The 13212-nt window shown below is 39.8% G+C and overlaps 1 protein-coding gene across 1 annotated transcript in view; it reads right to left on the bottom strand.

The window, feature by feature from the left end:
- The window catches only part of Nell1 (NEL-like 1), an 887940-nt gene that overhangs the window by 401082 nt on the left and 473646 nt on the right, over positions 1-13212 (bottom strand). The window lies entirely within an intron of this gene.

Raw genomic sequence — 13212 nt, 5'->3', positions numbered from 1 at the left:
CACACACACACACACATACAATCTTTTGGACAGAAATAAAGAATGCAAGACAGACAGAAAGCCAGGTTGTTAGAGAGAAACTTATGACCCAGATGCAGATGTGGTGGGACTATAACCCAGCCTATATGGTTCTTAAGTGCTGGAATACTCTTAATCAAACCCCTTTATGTGAAACTTAATTGTCATTCTGAAAGAGCAACTCTAACAATAGCATGTTCAGAAATATTCACAAGCCTTTATGATGAATTTGGGTCAAGGGCAGCACAGTACTTAATAGGTTTGTGCACAAACGCCCCAGGGGTGAGCTCCATCATTTGTCCTGGTTGCTCTACAGTGGCCCACGTGATTCAGCTCCTTCATAACACAGACAGGGATGAAAAAGAACACCACTTAAAGCAACAAAGAAGCCCAACAGTCCTTCAGAATGACTTCCATCATAAAAGTTCAAGCTAAACACTCTCTGGTGGCCTCTCAGACATGCATTTTTCCAGACCGAATTAATCTCAGCATGATATTAACATTGAATTTTCCAGTATTACATATGGAAAACTAAAAATTTCCTCACCCACACAATCTCTCTTAAGAGAGAATTAATATTCTTTTCTCTTTTTTTGACATTGACATTGTTCACTTGTAATAAATGGACTTTTCTAGTTCAAAGATGTGTAATTAATGCAGTGTTGTATAATTTTTAAATTCCCCCGGAATGATTTCCCTGATCATGGTGGGCAGTCTGCACTTCTTTTGGGCCATGTCAGGTCTATAGGACTCCAAATAGCCAATCCACATAATGCTCAATACGATACATACAACACAAAGTTACTGTACAGATACCCAGCTTGGTCTACACAGACAGCTTAAGATGTTGGATCTCTTCCAGGACATCACATGGCCCTTTTCTTTTCTATGCCCTGTCAATTACAAAGTGCAGCCTTGAATGTAAGGCCTTCCTTTAAACACTGTTGTAGTTTCTGCTTTTACTGCTTTTCCAATCCTATGTCTACTGCCACCATTTTAGGATTATATATATATATATTTAGGATATATATGTATATATATATATGTATATATGTATATGTATATATATATATATATATATGACAATTATCTATTCTTATTTTTTTCCTCCTCACATGGTGACTTCCTCTGCTCTCTGTGAACCAGCAACCCCCAACCTTGACTGCCCGTTGGAATGCTAATATAGTACAGTCACATTCCTGCTTTGGGGGGGGTAGGTAGACCATAGGGTCCCCTTATCTCTTTAAATACAGGAAAGAAAAAGAGAGGCAAATAGCAAACCAACAAATCAAAACAAAAGACAAATATCTCTTTCAAGTAGTCAGACCTTCTAGGTATTTAGATATCCAAAGATGCATGTCTTTTTTTTTTAAGATGCATGTCTTATTGCATCTCTTCTTATTCAATATATTGACAAGTGATTCCTCTTATCTTTAATAAACATATTTGATAATCTTAGTAGGCATAGGAACTTTCAGTTTTAAGGATTTCTTAATTTCTTCAAACTTTCACCCATACTTGCAATATATTTTATTATTTCCAGTCCCCTTTCTACTTCTCCCAAACGCCTCTCCTTCACTTCATGTCCTCTCATTATTTTTAGAACCTATTGAGTCTAATTAGTAGTAAGGTTTTCTAGACTAACATTTTGACTCATTGCATTAGCACAATTTTATCACCTCTTCTAAAACCCACAAACAAATAATCGCTCCAGTAACCTTACCCCCAGTGCTGACAGACAGCTCAAAATACAAACTGCAAGCATCCTGAAGCAAGCACACTCCATGTACCTGAAAGTCAAGAATACTTGACAACACCATCCCATCAACTTGAGGAATGTTCTCTTCACTTCACATGGCATGCAATATTAAGTGGGGAAAGGCCAACAACCTGACATTTGGAAAGTATTTGTATATCATCTGCCTTATGTTCCAGAAAACAACCCTAAAATCTCTACCAGCTAACTGTTCCTCAAAGGGCTTTAAGGACTTGTCTAACCTCTCTTCATTGTAAGGTGCTAAATTCAAGCCATTTAGCTAACAGACTTTCATATCCAATTCTTTAAGCTTTATCTGAGTATTTCAAACATATGCTTCCTTCAAGGTTTCTTCCACACCAACATTAAGAAAATAAAAATCTCTTTAGTGATGTAAGAGGAATCAAATGATATATTTGTTATCTCACTTTTTCTCTTTCTATCCTACCTTCATGGGAAGTTTTTGGCATAAAAATGGATGCTTACCCATTACTGTCAAGCTACTGTCCTATTGTCTCATGCTTTTGCTGTAAATCAGGAGAATCTCTTTAAACCTGCCTGCGTCTCTAATGAGAACATCTTCGCAAACAGCCATAGCATGAGTTTAGCTGGGGTTAAATCAAAGTCAGAAGCCAATAAATCAAGCCTGTCGACCATTTCGAAAATTAAAACAGTATTCAGAAGTCTCTCCTCACACACTAAGTTATATAGTGGTTGGTGCCCTTTCATAAAGGAGCCACTAAAGAACCCCAGAGAGGACAAACAATGCTCCAGGCTGACACAACTGTCAAGGCAAACACTTTCAAGACTACCCCCATACTGCACAGAGTCAAAAGGCAAATATGTTAGAGTTAGAAGATAGGGAGGTAGATAGGGGAGTGTGTGTGGTGAGGCATAGTTAGCCCAGGCTGGCCTCAAACTCACTATAACTCACTATAACTCACTAAATCCTCTTCCACTTCCAGAGTGCTTGGATTAGAAATGAGGGCCACTACACTTGTTTTATACAGTGCTTGGGATAGAGGCCTGGGTTTTATGCCTGTCAGGGAAGCATTTTACTAACAGAGCCTCAGGTCTATTTTTCCTCCAGATTTTAACAAGAAAGAAGTAATAAAATAAAAACAAATGGATTCTTTTTGTATATCTGTTTTCTATTTGACCTGTTTCAGGACCAGTTTCAGTTGCAGGTATCTGAGAGGACTTCTAGCATAAAGCCTTTGAGACAGGTAGTTTAGGGCCCTTATATTATATATTTCAAGGAGTAAAGGCTACTGAGTATTTAACATCTGGTAATTATCTAGTCCCATCTACCCACAGAAGGTTGGTTCGTTTGGCAAATGAACTATTTTTGTTAGCAAGTAAATAAGAGCTTCTTCAATGTAAAGCGGGTCCCTCATTAGCCATGAATTCTATGGACACAGATTCACTAATTAATGGTTACATGAAAATTTTCAGTATGTCTACTGAGGTCTCTGTTTGATCTTAACCAAATGCCTGATCAATGATGGCTGATGAGTTCTACATGGAATACACAGAAAAGAACAAGAAGCAGCTACAACTTTGACACACTAGAAAACCAACAGGAAGAGTAGATAATTGACCCAGAATGGAGACCATGTGATTTATGGAAACAAAGAATATTAATGGAAAAGTGTTATACCAAACTCTTAGGATAACAATAGATGCTTTTTAACCTGGCAATTTCTCTAGTAAATTGTCATCTAGAAATGAGAAATATGATCACACAAACACACACACAAACACACACATATACATACATACCCATACATTTGCAGAAATCTATCACATGTCGTTTTTGTTTCATACCAACTTACGACTTACGGGAAGAAGTCTTCATCAATAAATAAGTGAATGTCAAATATTAGGTGGAGACAGGTTCCATCTTGAACAGTAAACACTATATTTAGCCTTTTTCAAGATAGATGCCCTAGTTCCAGGAACTCAGTTTACTATTTTTGTCAGAGGCCCCTGAATTAAACTAGAGACAAAATGAGAACCAGAAGGGTACCTTTTGGCTCTCCATTTTCATCTCAAATGCCCACTGTAAAATTCTGAGCTAATACATTCACCATATGTGAACATGTTCCAGTTAATTTCAGTAACATCCTCTGGATTGCAAAAATAAGAATAATTAGTACTCTTTCTTGAAAGCTATGGACCCTTTTCTTATGACTGCCTGTACCTCTCTCATAATACATAATACAATGAGCTTAATCTGGAAAATTTGCTTTTGTTTGATTCTGCAGTTCTGAGACTTGAACACTGGGCCTCACATGCTAGGCAAACAATCCACTACTAAGTGTATCGTCTACCTTAGTTATTTTTTGAGACCATCTTCTCTATTACATCATCAACTGATGCAACAAAATCATCAAGAGAGAGCTTCCGGTGTCAAGAAAAAAAATCACATGTTGGTTTATAGTGTTTATTAGCACACATACCCAATATGTCTGATTCTCCACCAGAAGACACCACAGGGTTACATTTCCCCCACTCTTTGTGGCCAGAAATTCCAGTTATATCTCAGCAATGAGCTGTGTTTAGCATCACCTCCTAGTGGGCATTTCTTTTTTTTTTTTTTCATTTTTTATTAGGTATTTAGCTCATTTACATTTCCAATGCTATACCAAAAGTCCCCCTTACCCACCCACCCCCACTCCCCTACCCACCCACTCCCCCCCTTTGGCCCTGGCGTTCCCCTGTACCGGGGCACACAAAGTCTGCGTGTCCAATGGGCCTCTCTTTCCAGTGATGGCCGACTAGGCCATCTTTTGATACATATGCAGCTAGAGTCAAGAGCTCAGGGGTACTGGTTAGTTCATAATGTTGTTCCACCTATAGGGTTGAAGATCCCTTTAGCTCCTTGGGTACTTTCTCTAGCTCCTCCATTGGGAGCCCTGTGATCCATCCATTAGCTGACTGTGAGCATCCACTTCTGTGTTTGCTAGGCCCCGGCATAGTCTCACAAGAGACAGCTACATCTGGGTCCTTTCAGTAAAATCTTGCTAGTGTATGCAATGGTGTCAGCATTTGGAGGCTGATTATGGGGTGGATCCCTGGATATGGCAGTCTCTACATGGTCCATCCTTTCATCTCAGCTCCATACTTTGTTTCTGTAACTCCTTCCATGGGTGTTTTGTTCCCACTTCTAAGGAGGGGCATAGTGTCCACACTTCAGTCTTCATTTTTCTTGAGTTTCATGTGTTTAGGAAATTGTATCTTATATCGTGGGTATCCTAGGTTTTGGGCTAGTATCCACTTATCAGTGAGTACATATTGTGTGAGTTCCTTTGTGATTGTGTTACCTCACTCAGGATGATGCTCTCCAGGTCCATCCATTTGGCTAGGAATTTCATAAATTCATTCTTTTTAATAGCTGAGTAGTACTCCATTGTGTAGATGTACCACATTTTCTGTATCCATTCCTCTGTTGAGGGGCATCTGGGTTCTTTCCAGCTTCTGGCTATTATAAATAAGGCTGCTATGAACATAGTGGAGCATGTGTCCTTCTTACCAGTTAGGGCTTCTTCTGGATATATGCCCAGGAGAGGTATTGCTGGATCCTCTGGTAGTACTATGTCAAATTTTCTGAGGAACCGCCAGACTGATTTCCAGAGTGGTTGTACAAGCCTGCAATCCCACCAACAATGGAGGAGTGTTCCTCTTTCTCCACATCCTCGCCAGCATCTGCTGTCACCTGAATTTTTGATCTTAGCCATTCTCACTGGTGTGAGGTGGAATCTCAGGGTTGTTTTGATTTGCATTTCCCTGATGATTAAGGATGTTGAACATTTTTTCAGGTGCTTCTCTGCCATTCGGTATTCCTCAGGTGAGAATTCTTTGTTCAGTTCTGAGCCCCATTTTTTAAGGGGGTTATTTGATTTTCTGAGGTCCACCTTCTTGAGTTCTTTATATATGTTGGATATTAGTCCCCTATCTGATTTAGGATAGGTAAAGATCCTTTCCCAGTCTGTTGGTGGTCTTTTTGTCTTATAGACAGTGTCTTTTGCCTTGCAGAAACTTTGGAGTTTCATTAGGTCCCATTTGTCAATTCTCGATCTTACAGCACAAGCCATTGCTGTTCTGTTCAGGAATTTTTCCCCTGTGCCCATATCTTCAAGGCTTTTCCCCACTTTCTCCTCTATAAGTTTCAGTGTCTCTGGTTTTATGTGAAGTTCCTTGATCCACTTAGATTTGACCTTAGTACAAGGAGATAAGTATGGATCGATTCGCATTCTTCTACATGATAACAACCAGTTGTGCCAGCACCAATTGTTGAAAATGCTGTCTTTCTTCCACTGGATGGTTTTAGCTCCCTTGTCGAAGATCAAGTGACCATAGGTGTGTGGGTTCATTTCTGGGTCTTCAATTCTATTCCATTGGTCCACTTGTCTGTCTCTATACCAGTACCATGCAGTTTTTATCACAATTGCTCTGTAGTAAAGCTTTAGGTCAGGCATGGTGATTCCACCAGAGGTTCTTTTATCCTTGAGAAGAGTTTTTGCTATCCTCGGTTTTTTGTTATTCCAGATGAATTTGCAAATTGCTCCTTCTAATTCGTTGAAGAATTGAGTTGGAATTTTAATGGGGATTGCATTGAATCTGTAGATTGCTTTTGGCAAGATAGCCATTTTTACAATGTTGGTCCTGCCAATCCATGAGCATGGGAGATCTTTCCATCTTCTGAGATCTTCTTTAATTTCTTTCTTCAGGGACTTGAAGTTTTTATCATACAGATCTTTCACTTCCTTCGTTAGAGTCACGCCGAGATATTTTATATTATTTGTGGCTATTGAGAAGGGTGTTGTTTCCCTAATTTCTTTCTCAGCCTGTTTATTCTTTGTGTAGAGAAAGGCCATTGACTTGTTTGAGTTAATTTTATATCCAGCTACTTCACCGAAGCTGTTTATCAGGTTTAGGAGTTCTCTGTTGGAATTTTTAGGGTCACTTATATATACTATCATATCATCTGCAAAAAGTGATATTTTGACTTCCTCTTTTCCAATTTGTATCCCCTTGATCTCCTTTTGTTGTCGAATTGCTCTGGCTAATACTTCAAGTACTATGTTGAAAAGGTAGGGAGAAAGTGGGCAGCCTTGTCTAGTCCCTGATTTTAGTGGGATTGCTTCCAGCTTCTCTCCATTTACTTTGATGTTGGCTACTGGTTTGCTGTAGATTGCTTTTATCATGTTTAGGTATTGGCCTTGAATTCCTGATCTTTCCAGAACTTTTATCATGAATGGGTGTTGGATCTTGTCAAATGCTTTTTCTGCATCTAACGAGATGATCATGTGGTTTTTGTCTTTGAGTTTGTTTATATAATGGATTACATTGATGGATTTTCGTATATTAAACCATCCCTGCATCCCTGGAATAAAACCTACTTGGTCAGGATGGATGATTGCTTTAATGTGTTCTTGGATTCGGTTAGCGAGAATTTTATTAAGGATTTTTGCATCGATGTTCATAAGAGAAATTGGTCTGAAGTTCTCTATCTTTGTTGGATCTTTCTGTGGTTTAGGTATCAGAGTAATAGTGGCTTCATAAAATGAGTTGGGTAGAATACCTTCTACTTCTATCTTGTGAAAAAGTTTGTGCAGAACTGGAGTTAGATCTTCTTTGAAGGTCTGATAGAACTCTGCACTAAACCCGTCTGGTCCTGGGCTTTTTTTGGCTGGGAGACTATTAATAACTGCTTCTATTTCTTTAGGGGATATGGGACTGTTTAGATGGTCAACTTGATCCTGATTCAACTTTGGTACCTGGTATCTGTCCAGAAATTTGTCCATTTCGTCCAGGTTTTCCAGTTTTGTTGAGTATAGCCTTTTGTAGAAGGATCTGATGGTGTTTTGGATTTCTTCAGGATCTGTTGTTATGTCTCCCTTTTCATTTCTGATTTTGTTAATTAGGATTTTGTCCCTGTGCCCTTTAGTGAGTCTAGCTAAGGGTTTATCTATCTTGTTGATTTTCTCAAAGAACCAACTCCTCGTTTGGTTAATTCTTTGAATAGTTCTTCTTGTTTCCACTTGGTTGATTTCACCCCTGAGTTTGATTATTTCCTGCCGTCTACTCCTCTTGGGTGAATTTGCTTCCTTTTTTTCTAGGGCTTTTAGATGTGTTGTCAAGCTGCTAGTATGTGCTCTCTCCCGTTTTTTCTTGAAGGCACTCATAGCTATGAGTTTCCCTCTTAGAAATGCTTTCATTGTGTCCCAAAGGTTTGGGTACGTTGTGGCTTCATTTTCATTAAACTCTAAAAAGTCTTTAATTTCTTTCTTTATTCCTTCCTTGACCAAGGTATCATTGAGAAGAGTGTTGTTCAGTTTCCATGTGAATGTTGGCTTTCTGTTATTTATTTTGTTATTGAAGATCAGCCTTAGTGCATGGTGATCAGATAGGATACATGGGACAATTTCAATATTTTTGAATCTGTTGAGGCCTGATTTGTGACCTATTATGTGGTCAATTTTGGAGAAGGTACCATGAGGTGCTGAGAAGAAGGTATATCCTTTTGTTTTAGGATAAAATGTTCTGTAGATATCTGTCAGATCCATTTGTTTCATCACTTCTGTTAGTTTCAGTGTGTCCCTGTTTAGTTTCTGTTTCCATGATCTGTCCATTGGTGAAAGTGGTGTGTTGAAGTCTCCCACTATTATTGTGTGAGGCGCAATGTGTGCTTTGAGCTTTACTAAAGTTTCTTTAGTGAATGTGGCTGCTCTTGTATTTGGAGCATAGATATTCAGAATTGAGAGTTCCTCTTGGAGGATTTTACCTTTGATGAGAATGAAGTGTCCCTCCTTGTCTTTTTTGATGACTTTGGGTTGGAAGTCAATCTTATCAGATATTAGGATGGCTACTCCTGCTTGTTTCTTCATACCATTTGCTTGGAAAATTGTTTTCCAGCCTTTCATTCTGAGGTAGTGTCTATCTTTTTCTCTGAGATGAGTTTCCTGTAAGCAGCAAAATGTTGGGTCTTTGTTTGTGTAGCCAGTTTGTTAGTCTATGTCTTTTTATTGGCGAGTTGAGACCATTGATGTTAAGAGATATTAAGGAAAAGTAATTGTTGCTTCCTGTTATTTTAGTTGTTAAAGGTGGCATTCTGTTCTTGTGGCTGTCTTCTTTTAGGTTTGTTGAGGGATTACCTTCTTGTTTTTTCTAGGGCGTTGTTCCCGTTCTTGTATTGGTTTTTTTCTGTTATTATCCTTTGAAGGGCTGGATTCGTGGAGAGATAATGCGTGAATTTGGTTTTGTCGTGGAATACTTTGGTTTCTCCCTCTATGATAATTGAGAGTTTGGCTGGGTATAGTAGCCTGGGCTGCAGTTTGTGTTCTCTTAGTGTCTGTATAACATCTGTCCAGGCTCTTCTGGCTTTCATAGTCTCTGGTGAAAAATCTGGTGTAATTCTGATAGGCTTGCCTTTATATGTTACTTGACCTTTTTCCCTTACTGCTTTTAGTATTCTATCTTTATTTAGTGCATTTGATGTTCTGATTATTATGTGTCGGGAGGAATTTCTTTTCTGGTCCAGTCTATTTGGAGTTCTGTAGGCTTCTTGTATGTTCATATGCATCTCATTCTTTAGATTTGGGAAGTTTTCTTCAATAATTTTGTTGAAGATGTTTGCTGGACCTTTGAGTTGAAAATCTTCATTCTCATCCACTCCTATTATCCGTACGTTTGGTCTTCTTATTGTGTCCTGGATTTCCTGGATATTTTGAGTTAGGATCTTTTTGCATTTTCCATTTTCTTTGATTGTTGTGCCGATGTTCTCTATGGAATCTTCTGCACCTGAGATTCTCTCTTCCATCTCTTGTATTCTGTTGCTGATGCTCAAATCTATGGTTCCAGATTTCTTTCCTAGGGTTTCTATCTCTAGTGTTGCCTCGCTTTGAGTTTTCTTTATTGTGTCTACTTCCCTTTTTAGGTCTAGTATGGTTTTGTTCATTTCCATCACCTGTTTGTATGTTTTTTCCTCTTTTTCTGTAAGGACTTCTACCTGTTTGATTGTGTTTTCCTGTTTTTCTTTAAGGACTTGTAACTCTTTAGCAGTGTTCTCCTGTATTTCTTTAAGTGATTTATTAAAGTCCTTCTTGATGTCCTCTACCATCATCATGAGATATGCTTTTAAATCTAGGTCTAGGTTCTCAGGTGTGTTGGGGTTCCCTGGACTGGGCGAAGTGGGTGTGCTGGGTTCTGGTGATGGTGAGTGGTCTTGGTTCCTGTTAGTAAGATTCCTCCGTTTACCTTTCGCCATCTGGTAATCTCTGGAGTTAGTAGTTATAGTTGACTCTGTTTAGAGATTGTTCTTCTGGTGATTCTGTTACCGTCTATCAGCAGACCTGGGAGACAGATTCTCTCCTCTGAGTTTCAGTGCTCAGAGCACTCTCTGCTGGCAAGCTCTCTTACAGGGAAGGTGCGCAGATATCTTGTATTTGGACCTCCTCCTGGCCGAAGAAGAAGGCCCAAAACAGGACCTTTCTCAGACACTGTGTTGCTTTGGCAGTTCCCAGGTGGTACAGACTCTCACCTAAGCAGACTAAATTCCTAAGTTCCTTGGAGTCCCGGGACCAAGATGGCGACCGCTGCTGCTGTGGCTTAGGCCGCCTCCCCAGCCGGGCGGGCACCTGTCCTCCGGTCCGGACGGTGGCTGGCTGTCCCCGGCCCACCAAGGGTGCTGCCTCAGCGCCTCTGTGCTTCCGCCTGTTCCAGAGGCTGTCAGGTTCTCTGGCGCACCCTCTCACCTGTTCAGACTAATTTCCTAAGTTCGGCGGGTCCCGGACCAAGATGGCGACCGCTGCTGCTCCCTAGTGGGCATTTCATAGCTGCAGGGGGACTCCATGTTCTCTTTTCCCCAGTTTTCATCACGGTGACTCTGCCATTACCTTGAACCCCAACACAATGCTAAGCAGGGCTCTCTTGTTCATCAGCAGTAGATAAAGCTGTGAAATTTCTCATGCTTGGGCTTATTTTTAACAGCACAGTATCTTTTCCCGGCTAAGTGTCACATTAACTACTGTGGTGCTTGGGAAGAACATGACACCCATGGGCTCGCAGGGAGTGGCACTATTGGAATTTGTGGCCATGTAGGTATGGCATTGTTTAAGGAAGTTTATCTCAGTCATTTCCTGCTGCCTATCAATCTGGATGTAGAACCCTCAACTCCTTCTCCAGCACCATGCCTGCCTGCACACCACTATGCTTCCTGCCATGACAATAATGGACGGAACCTCTGAAACTATAAGTCAGCCCCATACAAATGTCCTTTATGAGAGTTGCTGTGATCATGGTATCTCTTCACAGCAATAGAAACCCTAACTAAGACAACTGCCTTCATGTATAATATATGAGCTAATTTTTATAACTTGTAAGTGGATGCAAGATTTTATATCTGAGGGTTTCTGAAGTGGAAAGGTCATTTACGGTTCATATCTTTAATGCATTCATTTACTCTAAAACTATTCACTGATCACTGTCTGCATCAGGCAATTGTTGTAGGTCATCAGGGCAGTGTAGAAAGCGAAAGGAAAAAATCATATATATATATACACATACACACACTTATATATATATATATATATATGTATATATATATATATATATATGTATACACACATACACACACTTTATATATATATATATATATACACACATACACACACATATACATACTCTATATGATCATCTCATCCTCATGGGATTAAATTCAGATGTCATTTAACCTATGCAGGATAAATGCATAGGTTATTTACATTGCTCAGTAGAAGCCTCATTTTTATGCTGAGATTTCAACAGGACAGAACTCCCTGTATATAGACCCAAGATGAAGAAATTTCCAGAAGCTTCCAACAAGGAGTGACAGCCCATGCAGAAACAAGCTTATTGGAAAGAGAAGATACAGTGAAGGCCAGCATCCTGTAGTGGTGGGAGGAAAATGCTGCAAGATAAAGTTAGAAGCCGAAAGGATAAAACCACCAGGCTTCTCCATTGAAATATAAAGATCGGATTGGGCTTTCTGTGTACTGAGATATACTAGAGAGTTTTGAGCACGTTTTGTATACTTCCAGTTCATAAAATGTGTTCTAAGAGCCTGGAGAGATGGCCTGGTGGTAAAGGGTGCTGTTTTCCCAGAGGACCAGAGCCTGCTTCCCAGTACTCATAACCATTAGACCTCAAACACCTGTAACTCCAGCTCCATGGTGTGAGGAAGAAAGGTCCAGTGCTCATTCTGGCCACTGAAAGCACTCACATCATGTGAGCGCACGCACACACACACACACACAGAGAGAGAGAGAGAGAGAGAGAGAGAGAGAGAGAGAGAGAGAGAGAGAAATTAAAATGTGTTTTTTTTTTAAAGTGTGCTCTGGCTGTTATATGAAGAATGGATTATGGTAGAGTAGAAGATTGAGTCAACTCTTCCTGAATGGAATAGCTGTGTGTGGAAGTGAAAAGGCTAGGGGCAGTGGGAGTGTGGGAAGATGGAGTCACACAAAACTAGAAGTACAGATGCAATCATCCATGGCTCCAAGAGAGGAAAAAGAATCAGGCACAAGCTTCAAATGCTTAACTCTAAGAACTGGGCACATTATACCATTACTGACAGCTTCATTAAAAATGCAGAAAATGAAGGAAATTAAGAGCTCTGTCCTACACATGTTAGGTAGAACATGACTTCTTGTAAACTTGAACAACAGATGAAATGTATATTTCAGAAACTCGGGAGAGAGATAGAAGCTGAGTGCAGAAACCAAAAGATGCTGCCTTCGAGATAATTTTATAGTCATAAAGTTTATGAAGCTGTATATATGCATACATACACACAGAGAGACACATAATACACACACACAGAAATACAATACAACTACAAATTAGATCTATGACATGTCAGAGCCCCCCTCATGCAGAGACAGGGACTCAGATCCATAGGGCTGCAGGCTAGTGTTTTAGCACAGAGAAAAGAGATGAGAAACTAACAATAAGTAAACCTTAACCAAGTAATCCGGACTGGCTTCCAGATGCCCACTCTCTGATGACTAAATGCACTCACCACCCCTGACCATCTAATGATTATCTTTCCTGACATTTTCTTATATTCAAAAAATACCCATTTCATCATGATGGCAAGAGAATAGTGTGACACTTTCTATTTTTAGAACTCCCATCTCTTGGTCCCTCAGTGTTACCATAGGCAACTGGGGCTTTGATTTAAACACACATAACCTGTTGGTATATGTTCGCACACACAGTCAGAAGTACTGGCTGTGGGAATCAGTTATGCAGACAAAATTGCTTATGTCATTATTCTTTTCTCAAAAGATGATATTGAAGCAAGGCAGGCAAAGAATGCTAGGGTGAATAGCAGGACTGTATGCGTGAGAAGATAACGGTGATGGTACAGAGATGGTGCAGAGCAAGGATGACTT

Source organism: Mus musculus, chromosome 7 (assembly GCF_000001635.26).
Source record: "Mus musculus strain C57BL/6J chromosome 7, GRCm38.p6 C57BL/6J".
NCBI classification, from domain to species: domain Eukaryota; kingdom Metazoa; phylum Chordata; class Mammalia; order Rodentia; family Muridae; genus Mus; species Mus musculus.
The sequence above is the reverse complement of the archived record's forward strand: the minus strand, read 5'-3'. Positions and strand labels throughout refer to the sequence as shown.